Below are 17,302 nucleotides of genomic sequence, written 5' to 3' on the forward strand. Positions count from 1 at the left end.
GGTAGAATACAGGAGAGGTTCACCATTGCCTCTTCCTGCACTTTCAGCATCTTCTTATATTGCTGCTGCCCGATATAGTACCAGCGGGGATTCGAACCGGCAACTTTCTGCTTGTTAGTCAAGCATTTCCCTGCTGCGCCACTTGCTCCCTACCTCTTGTCAATATAAGAGTTTCTCAATCTCTGGCTGACTTTTTAAAAAAATCACTTAAGACACACATATTTTCCCAGACCTTTTGCCAAAACTATTTTGAAAATTAGTTGATATGCTGACGATGCAATACGACGCAAAACATTTTGAAAGTGTTTTTGTTAAAACTATTTTTTGGACTTTATGATATTTCAAATTGTTTTAATTGTTTTTGAGTAATCACAGTATTGGTTTAAGTTGTGTATACTGCCTTTAGATTTAGGTAGTTTATACAATAAACAAATAAATACATACATACGTACATCACTTGGTCAAAGACCATAAATAAATACTAAACACTACATACATACATAAATACATTAAATAATTGCCAAAATGCTCTGACAGTTTCGCAGAGTGTGAATAGTATTGTGAAGTTGGGAGGGCGTGGTGTTTCTGCCGGAGTCTCAATCACATTACATATTTTCCATGATCGCTCCTGCAAGTTTTTTTTTTAACCAATGACAATAACACAATATCTCCTCTCCATAGGAAAGGCAAAGGAGGGGTATCCTTGCTGAACACTCCTGCACTGGACTTGTGGTGAGCATGTGGAATGAAAAAGAAGAATAAAGTAAAGACGACAAAAACAGGGGCACCAAATACAGTATGCTTGGAGTTGTGCCTCATCCCTAATTATTCATATGCCACTTTCCCAAAAGGTGCTCAAAGTGGAATGCAAAAAAGGTAAGCACAAAACAATAAATGCATTTAATGCAATTTATTAAAACCCCAGCAATATAGGAATAACAGCATCAAGATACAAGCAGATACAAGCAGCAAAATCACCCAGCATCTAAAATATCAGAGCAAGCAGAGTCAGCATTACATCTTTCTCTGTCTCTCCCCATCACTTAATAAGTGCCCATAAAACTCCCATAACCACACTTCAAAAACAAACAATAATCATCGGAAAGAATACTTTCCTCGCTACAAACTACTGCAGATAGTTGAAACACATAATATCCTCAAAACAGCAAAAGAGGGGGGTATAGAAAATGGGGCAGACTGTCTCTGGACCCCACAAGGTTCAGGGCCCCAATGTACCATTATTATTGTTATGTACATTTCGCGGGGTGAAGAATGAGGCCCTATTTTGCTCCATACCCTGGGTTACCTCTCTGTGATCCTGTAAGCAGAACATAGGAAGCTGCCTTATACTGAGTACAACTATTGGTCCATCTAGCTCAGAAATGTCTACACTGATGGGCAGCAGCATCTCTTCAAGGTTTTAGGCAGGAGTCTTTCCCTGTCCCACCTGGAAATGCCAGGGAACCTGGGACCTTCTGCATGCAAACAAACGCTCTACCACTGAATTATGGTCCCATCCCCTACAGGGAATATCTTACAGCAGACCGCACTCACATGTAGTCACCCATCCAGATGCAAACCAAGGCAGACCCTGCTTAGCAAAGGGAACAAGTCATGCTTGCTGCCACCAGACCAGCTCTCCAACTGAGCTATGGCACAGTCTTAACTTACACAAGTAGCATGCATTTGTCGTGTGCTGAACTGCTCAGTCCCGATTCAGCCCTGGCCGGTCAGGCTTTCTCGCAATCAACGAGGAGCTCTGGATGCGGCTGCGCACATTTGCATTAGCTGCATCCATCAAGTTCAGGATGGCACTGCAGTGCGCATCCACATGTGCAAATCTCTCTTGCAGCACCACATTTAAAGAGCTTTCACGTCGCCAGCTCTGAACACGTCAAACATCAAAGATTCTTGCTCAGCCAGAAAATCCCTCCGACTAGCATAGTTAAGAACTCCCAGTTTCTAGGTTTCAGAGTATATAGCACAGGCAGCCAGTGCTATACTGCACTACCTTTATTTACTGGCTATACAAAATCCCCACAGCAGCTTGTGTGGCTGCCTCGAATTCATTACTGTTTGCAGACATCAGACAGAGCTTTTGAGATTTCAGGGGACCATTTTAACTTCCCTGCATTGATAGACTAGGAACCCACAAGGTTCTTTCTTTCTTTCTTTTCCTTTTTCTTTCTTTCTTTGATTTCTATACCGCCCTACCAAAAATGACTCAGGGCGGTTTACACAGAGAAATAACAAATAAATAAGATGGATCCCTGTCCCCAAAGCGCTCACAAACTAAAAAGAAACGTAAGATAGACACCAGCAACAGTCACTGGAGGTACTGTGCTGGGGGTGGATAGGGCTTTAGACAGAAGGTGAGACCCAAATGTCTGGAGGGCTGGTGGAATGAATATACTGTATGTTTATTTACTTCCTTTGCCTAGCACACCCTCAACACACTGTCCTGAGAACAAGTCAAACCCATTTCAATTAAACTTGCTTGAATGAAAGTGTGCTTATCATAACAAGCTAAAGCTGGGAACAACTCCAAGCTCAAGTAGATGCTATTTTTGCATATAAACTAGCACCTTGTTTAACGTTTATACAACACTCTTTTTTCCCCTAATGTTCAAAGTGCTTCCCATCTATCATCCTCACAACAGCCCTTCAAAGTAGGCCTGCACTCCCATACTACAAGAGGGGAGTGGGGAGGCTGAAAGATAACGGCTTGCCCGAGGCCAGCTATTAAGTTCTAATCTGGACCAAAGACTTCCTGGATCACAGCTCCTGCTCTTTGCCGGCACGCTACACCCACTAATTTATTTCAGATATTTCTAAGCCGTGCTCCCTGCCAAATGGCTCTCGAAGCAACACACAACATTAAACAGCATAAAAACCATTAAAAATATAAACAAGCCTAGAAGCAAAGAGAGCCAGCTGGACGAAAACTACCATAAATACATCTGTGGCAGACTCAAAACACTGAACAGTCCCACATCAGCCAGAGCAACACACTCTTGAAAACAGAAGCATTTTCACCTGTTAACAAAACCGGGTTGATCTTGCCAGGACACACAATCCATAGAGCAAGGGTTCTCAACCCTGGGTCCCTGGACATTGTTGGACTACAACTCTCATCATCCACCACTCCACTGTGGCAGGGGATGATGGAAGCTGTAGTCCAACAACTTCTGGGGACCCAAGTTTAAGAACCCCTGATCCAGCAGGGCTGTTCTTATGTCAGCTGTCTTTATTCATTCCAGCATAGCATCTCACCAATGGACATTGCTGGTATCGACTCTGTCTGTGTTTGTTTTAAGACTGTGAGTTCCTTTGCATCAGGGGAATTAATTTCTCATTCTTTCCTCCACTTTTTGTTGAAAAGGCATATTTATTATATTAATAATATTAATAATAATAATAATAATAATAATAATAATAATTTATTATTAAATATTAATTAATGTTAGGACACAGAATGAGAAAGAAACCCAGGTCAGAGATGGCAATAGAAGAGAGACAATTTTCTTTTTTTCTGCCGATAAGAAAGGAGGAGATCTGGTCTTGTGGCAGCAAGCATGAACTGTCCCCGTTGCTAAGCAGGATCCATCTTGTTCTGCATTTGGATGGGAGATCCAAATGTTTTGCGCAGGTGGTTGGACAAGTGGTGGTGGGGTGAAGCTGGGTTCAGCCTACCTTCCCCAGATGACTGATCCAAGCCCAGTGGCACGTGAGCCATGCACCCACAAAACCAGTGCTCCCAGCAGCTCAGGTAAAGAGATGCTGGGACTCACTGTCAAGTCTCATTGTTGGCAGTGCACGGCCGAGAGCAACGCACTGCTGGATTCCCCAGGGGACAAGCGTTCTAGGCACCCATCTCTTTGTCAGCGTGAGCTGCAAGCAGCTCATGCCGACACACAATTCTGGGCGCCCGATTCAGGGTGAAGCTGCGTTTAAAGGCTTTGTAGCCGGGCTTAGCGCCACAGCACCAATGGGATCTGCGAAGAACCCAGTAGTTCTCATGGTGAGAACAGCCTCCAGATGTGAACACTGTCTGCTGTAAAATATTCCCCTTAGAGGATGGGGCCATGGCTCAGTAGAACAGCATCGGCAAGCTTGCATGCAGAAGGCCCCAGGTTTACCTGGGATTTCCAAAGTGAAGGTCCCAGGTTGACCTTGGCATTTCCAAGTGGGGTTGGGAGGGATTCCTGTCTGAAACCTTGGAGAGCCATGGTCAGTCCATGTAGACAAGGGTTTCTCAACGTGTGGGTCCCCAGATGTAATTGGACTTCAACTCCCATAATTCCCAAGCCATGGCCACTGGGGCTGGGGATTATGGGAGTTGAAGTCCAAAAACACCTGGGGACACACACGTTGAGAAACCCTGGTGTAGACAATATTTGACCAATGGTCTGTCTCAGTAAAAGGCAGCTACCTGTGTTCCTAAAACCTTGCTATATATCATCCCTAAACTTGCCTGAGTAAAGGAAATAAACTGAGTAAACTTGCCTGCAAGCAGGAAATTCCTTGCATATCTAAGAGCATTTGGAGAAACAAATGGATGAAGTTGCTTCATAAGAAATGCAGGGCCCTTCTGGGATGCAGTGCACAATTTATGAAGAGCCCTGAACGCTCCGCAGAAGCGAGCCGTTCCCCTGACCAACACTCGTGCCAAGCAGCCTATGCAATCCATTCTTCCGGGCCTCTTAAAATTGGAGGCACCTTAAGAGAGACGCACAAGCCAGACTTCTGACATCATAACCAAAAGAAGAGTGAGGCTGCTCTTCCTGGAAGGAGCAGGAGCTGCGTCATTAAGCAAAAGGCTGTAGGCTGGTGAGGCAGGAAGAGCTCAGCTACTAAGGTTACGGGCTCTGTAGCACCAAAAGAGAATCGCCAAACAGCTGCATTCTTGCACCACATATTAACTCCCCTTAATGGAAAAGGCCTGGCTTTCATTGCAGCAGTGATAAGTTTCACAAGAGCTTTCAAATAGCAATTCCATGGGCAGTCTGAGAAAAGAGGAGGCTTACAGAGGTACCTACAGTCCATCTCTTCCTACAGATCAAGGCCCTTCTCCCTCTTGGTGAAGAGGCCATCTCTGACCTGGGTTTCTTTCTCATTCTGTGTCCTAACATTAATTAATATTTAATAATACATTATTATCATTGTCATTATTATTATGAAGAAGGAGGAGGAGCAGAAGGAGAAGCAGCAGCAGCACCCTAGGTGTAATTCCAAAACAACTTGAAGAGCTCCTCAACACCATAAGGGCCACAGAAATCACCATCAGCCAATTACAAAAAGCAACTTTACTGGGAACAGCCTATATTCTGCGATGATATCTACAATAATAACAGCAACAACACTGATAATAAAATTCAGCCATCCCAGGTCTTGGGAAGGACTCGAAGTCTGGATAAAACAAACCAGTCAATAACACCTGTCTGACTGTGTAAACAAAAATAATAATAAATGCCTTTTCAACAAAAAGTGGAGGAAAGAATGAGAAATTAATCCCTCTAATGCAAAGGAACTCACAGTCTTAAAACAAACACAGACAGAGTCGATACCAGCAATGTCAATTGGTGAGATGCTATGCTGGAATGAATAGGGACAGTTAACATAAGAACAGCCCTGCTGGATCAGGCCCAAAGCCTATCTAGTCCAGCATCCTGTTTCACACAGTGGCCCACCAGATGCCTCAGGGTAGCCCACAGGCAAGAGGTATGTGTATGCCCTCTCTCCTGCTATTGCTCCCCTGCAACTGGTATTAAGAGGCATCGTTCCTCTTAGGCTAGAGGTGGCCTACAGCCCTAGACTAGTAGCCACTGACAGACCTCTCCCCCTTGCTCTCCCCCTGCTACATATAAGTGAGCCAGCACTTGAAAAGTTAGCTGACATCCTGACTAAATTTACTTAAGGAAATCCCATTGAAATTAAAACAAACTGTTTTACTTGAGGACGTCCCATTGAAATTAAGCAACTTGTTGTTTTAATTTCAATGTGACTTCCTCAAGTAAATAGCTCTTTGCCCAAACAGCATGGTCGATATCAGTCTCCATACAGCAAGTACTGCATGATGCCTCCATCTGTAAACCAAATGAGGTGTTTCTGTGGGTATCAGAAATCAGGAGTTTCGACTATGTTCCAGCTCTCCCCTCCCAGAAGAAAGCCAACTCCTTATTTTTCTAAAAGAACCTCCAGTTCTTTGAGAGAAAGGGTTGTGTGTTTCATCACCTGACAGGGTATTTTATACTACTTGTGTTTTCACACAAGGTTTAAAGCATAAAACAGTTTGCGTGAGGAGTGAGCAACCTACATCAGTCAAAATGCGCATTGGCATGGCAAATTTATCCTCTGCATTATCTTCTGCATTAACAACCATCAGACACTCCCATAAACAGTGCGGGAGAGGCTCAAAGGTAACTGAAGCCTGAACAAATGGAAATGTCTCCTACGTGTGTGTATCCGAGTTCAAATCCCCATTCAGCCAAGAAACTCACCAGGTGAATCTGCGCCACTCAGTTATCTCTTAAGCCTAACCTACCTCACAGGGTTATCGTGAGGATAAACATAACCAGCTACGCTGCTCTGGGCAGGATAGAAATGTAAAATAAATACAAACATAAATCTTAGGCATAGTTTGTGCTCCCGCAGCCAAGAGAAGGGGGAAGACGACAAAGGGAGATTCAAGCAAAGTTTTGAGGATAAGAGCTGGTCTTGTGGGTGGTGAGCATGAATTGCCCCCTTTCCTAAGCTGGGTTTGCCCTGGTATGCATTTGGATGGGGGACCACATGTGAGCACTATCTGCTGTAAGATATTCCCCTCAGGGGATGGAGCCGCTCTGCGAAAAGCAGAAGGTTTCAAGTTCTCTCCCTGGCTTCTCCAAGATAGGGCTGGGAGAGATTCCTGCCTGCAACCTTGGAGAAGCCGCTGTCGGTCTGTGAAGACAATACTGAGCTAGATAGACCAATGGTCTGACTCAGTATATGGCAGCTTCCTATGTTCCTAATTTTTGATGTCCGCTCAGTTAATTTTAGATTCCGTTCAGGTTGAATCAGGAAGACCCCACTCTCAATGCACATATGCACATACTGCCTTGATGCTGCCGCCCAGAACAAAACTAATTCTCCACACAGATGAAAAAAACTAGAGAGAACACTGTAGTAGAGCATCTGCGGACATCCCAGCCTCAATCTCTGAAATCCCCAAATAGGGCTGGGAGATGCCTGGAATCTTGAAGAGCTGCTGCCAGTCAGTGCAGACTTTACTGAGTTAGATGGACCAAGGGTCTGACTCAGTATATGGCAGCTCCCTACGTCCCTAAACAAAGAATGAGAGGGGGCAGAATAAATAAAGCAGACACCCAGGGGTGACAGGCAATCATGTGCTCTACCCGAATGATCCCCTCCCACCAAAATCTCAGTGAGGCATTGCAGGGATCCACACGCGCATTTCAAAGGCTCCATTAGGAACAAAGTGCTGTTTCACTACAGTGGGATGCTGATTAATTAGGCTTCCAAGGAGAGCATCTCTGATTTATTGAAGCCACATTTCCCATTTAGCTGGGAGAATACGTGGGAGTTCCACAGCAGTATTTAATTCGAGGGCTACCCCCCACCCCCAGAACCCAGCAGCATCCTCCTTTCCGAGGGAACATTACAGAGGGAATCGGCTTTCTGATTAAGCAGGGCAGATAAATAAAACTTGTTTGCGGAGCCGCCGATAGGAGGATTCCCCCCCCCTTATTTTATTTTAGGCACCAGCCACTCCTCCCTCCAACACACAGTGCAGCCTCCTCAGCTCTGGGCTGTTTTGGCATTTGGAGCGACTGAGGCCTTTTTTCATGCAAAGGAGCTCAAGGTTTGCAGTTTTACACTTGGAGAAAGCAGAAGATTGCTCCCCCAGGCAAGGAGCACAAATAGGTGATCCTTGCACTGCCCCACGGGGAAATTCCATAGGGGAGAGCAAGGGCTGAAGGTCTCTTCTTTGAGACAGATCTGGCAGTACGAGAGAGAAGGAGGGAGACAGGAATAATGGTAACAAAAATATTTAGGAAACAGGAACATCGGAAGCTGCCTTCTACTGAGTCAGACCCTTGGTCCATCTAGCTCAGTATTGTCTACACTGACTGGCAGCAGTCGCAGTGTTTCAGGCAGGAGTCTTTCCCAGCCCTACCTGGAGATGCCAGGGAGTGAACCTGGGACCTTCTGAATGCAAGCTGATGCTCCACCAATGAGCTCCACCTCCATCCCCTAAGGGAAATATCTTACAGCAGACAGTGCTAACATGTAGTCACCCATCTAAATGCAATCCAAGGCCAACCTTGCTTAGCAGAGGGGGCAATTCATGCTCGCTCTCCACCTGCTTTGCCACTGCTTACAGCACAACTCCAGGATGCAAGGAGAGCTAGTCTTGTGGTAGCAAGCAGGAATTGCCCCCTTTGCTAAGCAGGGTCCACCCTGGTTTGCATTTGAAAGGGAGACTACATGTCAGCACTGTAAGATATTCTCCTCAGGGGATGGGGCTACTCTAGAAAGAGCACCTGCATGCTTGCATGCAGAAGGTTCAAAGTTCCTTCCCTGGCATCTTCAAGATAGGGCTGAGAGAGATTCCTGCCTGCAACCTTGGAGAAGCCGCTGCCAGTCTGTGCAAACAATACTGAGCTAGATGGACCAATGGTCTGACTCAATATAAAGCAGCTTCCTATGTTCCTATGACACAATGAATTGCCCCTTATACCTGGACCTTCTTCCCAGAAGACCTGCATGACTCCTCCTCTCTTACCTCCTTCAAATCCCTCCTGAAAACCCACATTTTCCATGTCTGACACAGCCCATAGCCCTAATGTAACTAAGCCTAAGTATGTGTGACTGAATTAAACACATTGGCTGCTGCCTCCATTTACCTCCCCTCCCTCTATTATCAACCTTATTATCAACCTTGTGTTTCATTGTGGACTGTAAGCCCCTCGGGGCAGAGGTCAGTCTTCTTGTAGCTTGTAAATTGCCATGCACAAAGACCAGGAGTTCTCAAACTTGGATTCCCTGATGTTGTTGGATTACAACCCCCATCCTCTCCAGCCACAATGGAATTTGGGGATCCAAGCTTGGGAACCCTGACATAGAAGATATTCTGCAAATAAGCAAATACATAGGAAGAGAGAAGGATCAAAAAGATGGGCTGCACTGATCCTGGCTCAGTCATTGGTCCAAGTGTTTCCTGGTTGTGATAAGCCAGGATCTCTCTTGGCACATCTGAGCTAGTGGGAAGGATGGAGAGCGCACTGGTGAAATAAGATGGAATTGAAACAAGAACACTTCTTTCAATGCCTCTGTAAGTTTCGGGTCCATCTGTAGGGGAGGATTTGAGTCAATCCCTTATTTAGCAGAGGAACCCAGTCTGATGAGTACAGAGCTCAGGGAAGAGATCTGGAGGCAACTGTTTAAAGTCTAAAACAAGCAAAGGTTTATTTGAAGAAGTTACAAACTTAGATAGAAAAAAGCTGCACCCTGCACTAGCTGCATCATGGTGGAAGGGACGAAGAGAGAACAGAGAGAACAAAAAAGGAGGGAGTGTCTTAAGAGTATCAGTCTACCAATCAGCAGAGACTCAGAGCAGAGATACAACATCAAACAGAGAACGACAGTCCTACTCTCTCTAACTCTACTCCTAATGTCCCCCGTAGACAATAGGAGTTATTATTGGTCTTGAGAATCTATGCCTATGGAGTCACATCTTGAAGACCATTCACACTGAGTTCCCCCCGCCACACATGTAGACATACAAATGGCAGAGCAGAGAAGAGCAGCTAGTATGAGCATGTTCTGTCTCTCCCCACCCCCATCCACCCCATGGAGATCATTGTGGGTTATCATCAGGAAATACCCTGGGCAACAATCCATCTGCTGCAGAGAAAGGAGGGGGATGAATGGATCACACAGGCAGTATGTACTAGTACAAACATCTGCACCAATCACATCTGTACCAATCACCAATCGCACATCTGTACCAGCACACACATCTGCACTAATACTAATCAACATGCAAGATCAGCACTCCCTGGGTGTGCACTCACACAATTTTTGATGTCCACTCAGTTAATTTTAGATCCCGCTCAGGTTTAATCAGGGAGGTCCCACTCTAAATGTAGGTACGCACACACTGCCTTGATACTGCCACCCCGAACAAAACTCATTCTGCACACAGATGAAAAAGATTAGAGAGAACCCTGCTCAGGATTGTCTGCACAGACTGGTAGCAGCTCTCCAAGGTTTCTTGCAGGGGTCTCTCCCAGCTCTACCTGGAGACGCCAGAGAATTACAGCCCCATCCCCTAAGAGGAATATCATACAGCAGATCACACTCACACATAGTCACCCATCCAAATTCAAGCCACGGGGAACCCTGCTTAGCAAAGGGGACAATTCCTGCTCGCTCCCACAAGACCGACTCTCATGCCCTGCTTTGTGTGGCATCTACCCATCAGCTACACTGCCCTTTGATTAAAGCAGAAAAATGGTGGGAATGCCAGAGAAATGCATCATTTTGTGCATGGCTGCTTGGGGGTATGGGTACCTTCCCCAGGTGTCCCCAAAGGTACATTTGGGGAGACCTTTCCATGTTGGAAAGAAAAAGAGGAAAGGCAGATTTCTGCAGCAGCTGAGTGAGCTTGGATGCATTGAACAAACTGAGGACACAAGACTCCCATCTGACATTCTTAAATAATCCTTGCCTTCCAAATTTTATTAATCCACTCTAGATCAGAAACTTCTCTCCATTTGTTTTGTTTAAACAAGTGAAATAAATCCAAACTATTTATGTGGCTGTGCGATACAACCAAGAAACCACGAAGATTCAACTAAGTAAATAAATGTCCCTACCATCTAGGCAAAATTTGGACTAACACACAAGGCAGGGGGAGAACCGTGGATATAGTAGCTGTCATTGAGGGGAGGGGGGGGGAATGCTGTCCTTTCTCCCCCTCCCCTCAGTGCCTGAGGAGGCACCTTTCCATGACTGATATACTACAGTCCTCAACTCTATTACTCCAGAGTAGCTCCAAAGAAACTGATAAGCAAATGGATGCTTCTAAGTGGAAGATAGCCCCCAGAACATATCCTTCCATTCTCAGTTGTCTTTGCTGGATTAACACTGAGACATCCCTGATGCATGATCTCCATGCAAAGAATCAGCTATAGGAACTGCATGGATAGATGGGGCAGGGGGTGGGGTGGGGGTAGGAGAAAGGGAGACAGAATTGAGCAATGCACTTTCCTATATTCATAGAATTTCATTTCAACCACCTCTTCACAATCTCCTCGCTGCTTTTGTATTTCCCTTCTCACGTAATCTCAAGGAACATCTTTTCATACAACATATGCTACTCGAACTTCCCCAACTCTCCATTTATATCTAAAGGATCTTTGCTTCTATTTCTTGTGTTCTTTTGAAGGTTGTGCACTACCCAGAGCCTTTGGGCTTCTTTTGTCGTGCACTGCCCAGAGCCTTTGGATGGGGCGGTATAATAATGTAATTAATCTAATTTAATTAATAAGGTAAAGCAGGTGAGAGGGTGCATCCGTGATCTTCAGGTAAGATCAAACCCATATACACCAAACCAGTGATCCATTGCACACGCGACAAAATTCCTCCCTGGAAAGCACTGATTGATTGATTGATTGATTGATTTCTATACCGCCCTTCCAAAAATGGCTCAGGGCAGTTTACACAGAGGAATAAATAAATAACTAAATAAATAAGATGGATCCCTGTTCCCAGAGGGCTCACAACCTAAAAATAAACATAAGATAGACACCAGCAACAGTCACTGGAAGTACTATCCACTGGGGGTGGATAGGGCTAGTTACTCCCGCCCTGCTAAATAAAGAGAATCACCACATTAAAAGGTGCCTCTTTGCCAAGTTAGCAGGGGTCCTAATGCATCGGAGGGATGAGGGTAGGTAGCTGCTGTCTACCGGCATGTAGACAGATGAATGTGATCACTGTGCACATATGTATTTGGATGCAAATTGGCTACAACTTCCTAAATTCATGCATGCGTACCCATCACACATAACTACCCACAAGTCGCATGCACACTCATTCTTGCACGAGAATGCTTTCTAGATAGGAATTGTGTAACATGTGTAATGGTCCAGAGAACTCACCCTTTTCTTTCTTCAGATGACAATCTCTGCTTTGTTTTAGCGTGACCCACAGGTGGAAAGGCCACAACACCATCGCAAAGCAGCTGGCTTTGGCATCAGAAGGACCTGGGTTCAATCCTCGATGGCTTCAGTTAAAAGAATCAGGTAGCAAGTGATAGGAAAGACCTCCACTTGAGAGCCAGGCTACACTAGGAACATAGGAAGCTGCCTTATATTGAGTCAGACCATTGGTTCATCTAGTTCAATATTGTCTACACTGACTGGCAGGAGAGCTGCAAGGCTTCAGGAAGGAGTCTCTTCCAACCCTACCTGAAGATGCCAGGAAGTGAACCTGGGACCTTCTGCAAGCAAGCATGCAGACGTTCTTCCAGCGAACTCTGGTCCCATCCCCTAAGGCAGCGGTTCCCAAACTGGGAGGCTTCAGATGTTGCTGAACTACAGCTCCCATCTTCCCAGCCATAGCTGGGGCTGATGGGAGTTGTACTTTGGCAACATCTGGAGGCTCCCAGTTTGGGAACTGCTGCCCTAAGGGGAATATTTTACAGCACTCATGTGGAGTCCCATCCAAATGCAAATCAAGGTGAACCCTGCTTAACAAAGGGAACTATTCATGTCCAGATGCTGAAAGGCATCATCTCATACTGCACAGGAGATGGCCATGGTAAAACCTTCCTGTATTCTCCCAAAGACAACCACGGGGCTCTGCGGTCGCCAGGAGTTGACACCGACCAGAGGCACACTTTACCTTGACTGCAAGAGCAGATCTCCTCCCTGTCTTCCCTCAGTATTAAATTTAGCACACCCTTGGCTCTGGGGTGTCTAGATTTCGTTTCCTAACTAGCAGCTCTGTGTTAATTAGGAGAGTGGATTTCCCCCTTCCTCCTCACCGTGGTCCCCATCTTGGACTCCTCAGCTGCTAAAATGCCAAGTATGCAAGAGCCACTGATGCGCTCGACATAACGTGTAGCTCGGTGAGCAAACCCTGGAGAGCCACTGCCAGTCAGAGTTGACAGTCCCGGGCAAGATGGACCAATGGTCTAACTCTGTGCAAGGCAGCCTCACTGGTCCACTCCGCTTCCTCCCACAAGGCTAGTCCAGTCTCCATCACTGCCTTTTAAATATTACTCTTTCCAATCCCTCTGTTTCTAAACCGTATGCCTTAGATGGGCAATTTCAACCAGGGAGGAAGGGGGAAACCCTGCTTGCCAGCAACACAGTCACAGGCGAGAGGAGGAAGAACACACCACCACAATTAAAAATGCCTTTTCCTGTGGGAATGCAGCAATGACATAATCTGCCAGGATTGCCTACCTCTTCCCCCACCACCACCACTGCCATAAGAGTCCTACAAGCAACTGACACATCTCTGCTTGCCTGCTATGGACACAGAAAGCCAGGCACTGAATCGGACCATCTACACACCTAGCCCTGTCTACTCCGTCTGGAAAAAAAAACAACCCTCTGGCGGGGGTCTCTGCCAGCCCTACTTCTTGTGACCCTTTCATCAACAGAGGTGCGCAGGGATTAATTCTAGGACCGTCAGTAGAGAAAGTGTGTGCTCTGCTACTGAGCTATGGGGCCTCCCCACTGGATCCATCTAGTCTAGACTCCACGGAGTCTTATTTAGACTCCCAAGCAAGCTTTGAGGACAAACCAAGTCACATGAAGCACTCTGATGGCTGCAATCCTGATCCAGCCTAGTGATTTGGAAGGCACACATTAATTCGGTGGGACATTTTGGGGCAAGCATGCATAGCATCTGGCTGCACAGTATGTTAAGTTATCCCATTGAAACGGATGGGATTTAAAAGTGCTAAATGGCTGCTGGATTGTGCCTTGTTCTCATCACCACCTCCATCCTTCTTAAATCAGTGAGCATCTTACTTTCCAAAGCCCTGGAAAGTTTCCCCTTCAAGCAACCAAAATTGGGTTTTTAAAAATGAGAACGCCCAGGTTTTTAAAAACCTTTGGACCTGCCTCCTTTTGTCTGTGCAACTCCAAAGCCTACCTAACTCCTAAACCATAAGAACCTGATTCCAATTTGGTTTTGAAAGTTGCTTCCTTATTTTGTAGTTTGTACAGCCTACCTTTGATAGAGGCTTTTAAAAAAAAAATGCAAGAAGACTCAGTGATGTGGCATTACTCAATATGAGCCTGCTGCATCAGATGCATGAAGCAGAAAAGAATTTGAGAATCAAACTGCCGGACCTCATGAATCTAGAAACGGGATGTGGGTCAAAAAGCAAAAGCACCAAACAGAAGAGAAGGACAAGATTTCCTAAGGGAGAGAAGTGGGGGTGGAGGAGAATATCGTACCTGTAATCCAGTTACAAGAAGTTTCATCCCTTTTCATGGGCTTGCAGGTTTCTTGGCAAAATGAGACGTCTGTTTAGGCGGAGATGGGAGTGAAGAGGCAGGCTCAGGCTGCTAAAGAGTCAGAATCCAGCAGCAGTCTCTGTATCCTGTTCTTCCATATCTTTCCAAGAAGGGGGAGGAGCAGACAAGGGGAGGGATGGATGGGATTAAAAAAAAAAAAAGACATTAGTTGGTGCTGCGCTGGAGGTGGGGACCAAAGCACTCAGGCTGCCAACCTAGACATGCTTACTTGCGAGAAAGCCCCACTGACCTCAGGCAGGGGCTGGTTTTGAGTAAATATTATTATTAGTAATCAGCACAGAATCGTGCCGTACAGCAAGAATGTTGCTGACTCGTCACCGACAGCCCAATCCTTAATTTAGCTGCGCCAGATTATTTGGGGTGGAAAGAAACGGAACAGCCCCCGTCCATAAAGTCCAGGGTGTTTTGTAGGAGCAAGATTTCATCCCCACCCCCGCCCCCTCTAGTCTAGCGAAATCGACGGTGTGGGATCTAAGCCGCGCTCCCAGCTCCAGCCAGAAGCCACTTCAGCCCAAGTGCATGGCTCGGCTCCGCTTCGAATCGAAGCCCACCCGTTCACACACACACACACACACACACACCCGTTCACACACACACACACACACACACACACACGGCGTGCGACTGGCACACGAGGTCCAATCTGCCTAAATCCCAGTTTATCCCAGGACTGAGGATCGGGCAAGTCCGTGGGCAACAGGAGGACCGGCTCCTCCCCAAAGGAGCGCTCAAACGAGCTCTCTGGGGAGATTCCCCCCACATACACCATATTCTCCCTTGACTTTTGCTCGATCCCTAGTCCGAGCTGAAACCGCCACACAGACAGAGAGACACACGGCTACACACCCACAAGCTGGCTAAGGGAAGCTGCGATTTCTATCTAGTCCGGCCGATCCTCAGCCCCAAAGCGAGGGGCATCTCAGTCAGAATCTGCCAAGGCAGGCTTTACAGGGCTGCGCCTCTGGAGCGGAGTTGTTTCTGTATGCTCAAACTCCCCCTACCCTTTGCCCAGCCCCCGAGGGAATGAAGCCACATTTCCACCTTCACGGGAGAGCGAGCGCCCAGGAGGCGAACGCGTCTGGGCTGGAGAGCGTCCCGCTGGCCCGCTGCATGCTGGCTGGGAAGAGAGACTCCGGCGGTGGTGGCGGCGGCGACCGCCTGCTCGCCTCGGCGCTGTTTCTACTGCGCGCCAGTCAGTTCGCCGGAGCTCGCAGAGGCAAGAAGAGGAGCGGCGGCGGCGGCGGCGGCAGCAGGCGGCAATCGCTGGCAAGAAGGAGCTGTGCCACTTCCCCTCTCTGCCGGGATTAGCCGCCTCTCCGCCAATGGCAGCCGCTCTGCTCGCTGATTTGGTGCTTCTTCCGAACTGGAGGGACTGCGCCCCCTCCTCCTCTCCACCCCACCGCGCCATCTCCCCATCAGAGTTCGGTACTGTGACTTTTCTAGCAGGATCAAAGTGGGCTTTGGGTATTGGGTTTGTTTGTCTCCCCCCGCCCCCCCCCCCTCCACACACTTTGCTATAGTCCCCAAGAGAATACCCCCACCCACCCCCACCCAGACCAGGGACTTCCTTAGAAGCTTGAGTCACTTTGTCAAGTCAAAGGTTCTGACTTGACCGGTGTCCAGTAAGAATCTTAGAGAGTACTTCAGCTCTGAGCATGTGCAGAGTTCCCATCGAGAAGTCTTCATCCCCCGCAATCCTGTGCAAGCCGACATGGTGAAAATCTGCCCATCAAGGGTGACTCCATCAAGTACCCCCCCAAGTGTTTTGAACCCCCCCACCGCCCCCCTTTCTATTTCAGAAATCTAATATGTGGGACAAAGCTCACCCACCCATAAACAAACTTTGCCCCTTCTTTGTCCCCCTCAATTTTTTTCTCCCTGGTGCCGCCACTGATGCCTATTTTCTATCGGCTGCCGATTCTTTTCTATCCTCTGCTAAAACACTATGCCTCTGATGCTGTGTGGGGTCTAGTCCATGACAGCTCCGGCCACAATAAATGCATTAATATCTGAGGTTCCAAAAACTCCGACTGACATCCCAAGCAAGGCTGAACGGGTGCAACGAGAAAGCAACCCAGCAGAATGTCCCAACTAACTGCACCGCTGCACTGTGGAAGGACTCAGGAAACCCTCTATGCACCCCAAAACAGGTCGCAGTGGGCTGCCTAGCCCCTTCCTGGGGAAGGGGAGGGCATCAAAAATTGCCACTTTCCTGCCACACTGGTACAATTATTCTGTTAGGCTGCTCTCTCACTGCTTCAGTACATCCTTGTCAGCCTCTGTGTTGTTTCTGCTGAAACTCTGGTTCTGGTTCATCTCCTGCCTTGACTATGGCAGCCTTTTCCCTCTTTGGCCTTTCCTTGGCACATCTCTGCACGAATGATTCACTACTCCCACCACTCACACTATAGGAAGCCTTTTCTTTGATCCTTTCTCTGACTTCCCTTCCCGCACAAATTCCTTAGCCTTACCTTTACAATCCCGCAGTCTTACCTATTACTGTCCATGACCTTGCTTCACGCAGTCTTTTGGACCTTATTACTCCCTATACCCCAGTCTGTTCCCTTCCCTGCACCCACCTCTACCATCTTCAACGCCACACAAAGGACTCAGTCATGATGTTGGTGGCTGGGCTGACATGTGAACAGCTTCGATTCTGAACCTGTTCGACACTGAGGAAGAGGAGGTAACAGCAGGAGAGACAGCAACAAGCTCTGGCTGCTCAGGATCTGTTGGAT

At 47.0% G+C, this 17,302-nt stretch overlaps 1 protein-coding gene across 5 annotated transcripts in view; it reads right to left on the minus strand.

The window, feature by feature from the left end:
• The window catches only part of CHRM2 (cholinergic receptor muscarinic 2), a 228,338-nt gene extending 212,585 nt beyond the window's left edge, over nucleotides 1-15,753 (minus strand). For 4 of the 5 annotated variants that reach the window (XM_053255275.1, XM_053255277.1, XM_053255278.1 and 1 more), the window contains exons 1-2: nucleotides 15,606-15,753; nucleotides 14,484-14,643 (exon numbers count right to left, since the gene is read on the minus strand). The gene's annotated coding sequence lies outside the window, so the exon portion shown is untranslated. Of the gene's footprint in view, nucleotides 1-14,483; nucleotides 14,644-15,410; nucleotides 15,443-15,605 lie in introns of those variants that run through there. The other variant, XM_053255276.1, reaches the window with a different exon arrangement.
• Between the last annotated feature and the right edge of the window lie 1,549 nt (nucleotides 15,754-17,302).

The sequence above is a fragment of the Hemicordylus capensis genome, chromosome 5, assembly GCF_027244095.1.
Source record: "Hemicordylus capensis ecotype Gifberg chromosome 5, rHemCap1.1.pri, whole genome shotgun sequence".
Classification (NCBI taxonomy): Eukaryota; Metazoa; Chordata; class Lepidosauria; order Squamata; family Cordylidae; genus Hemicordylus; species Hemicordylus capensis.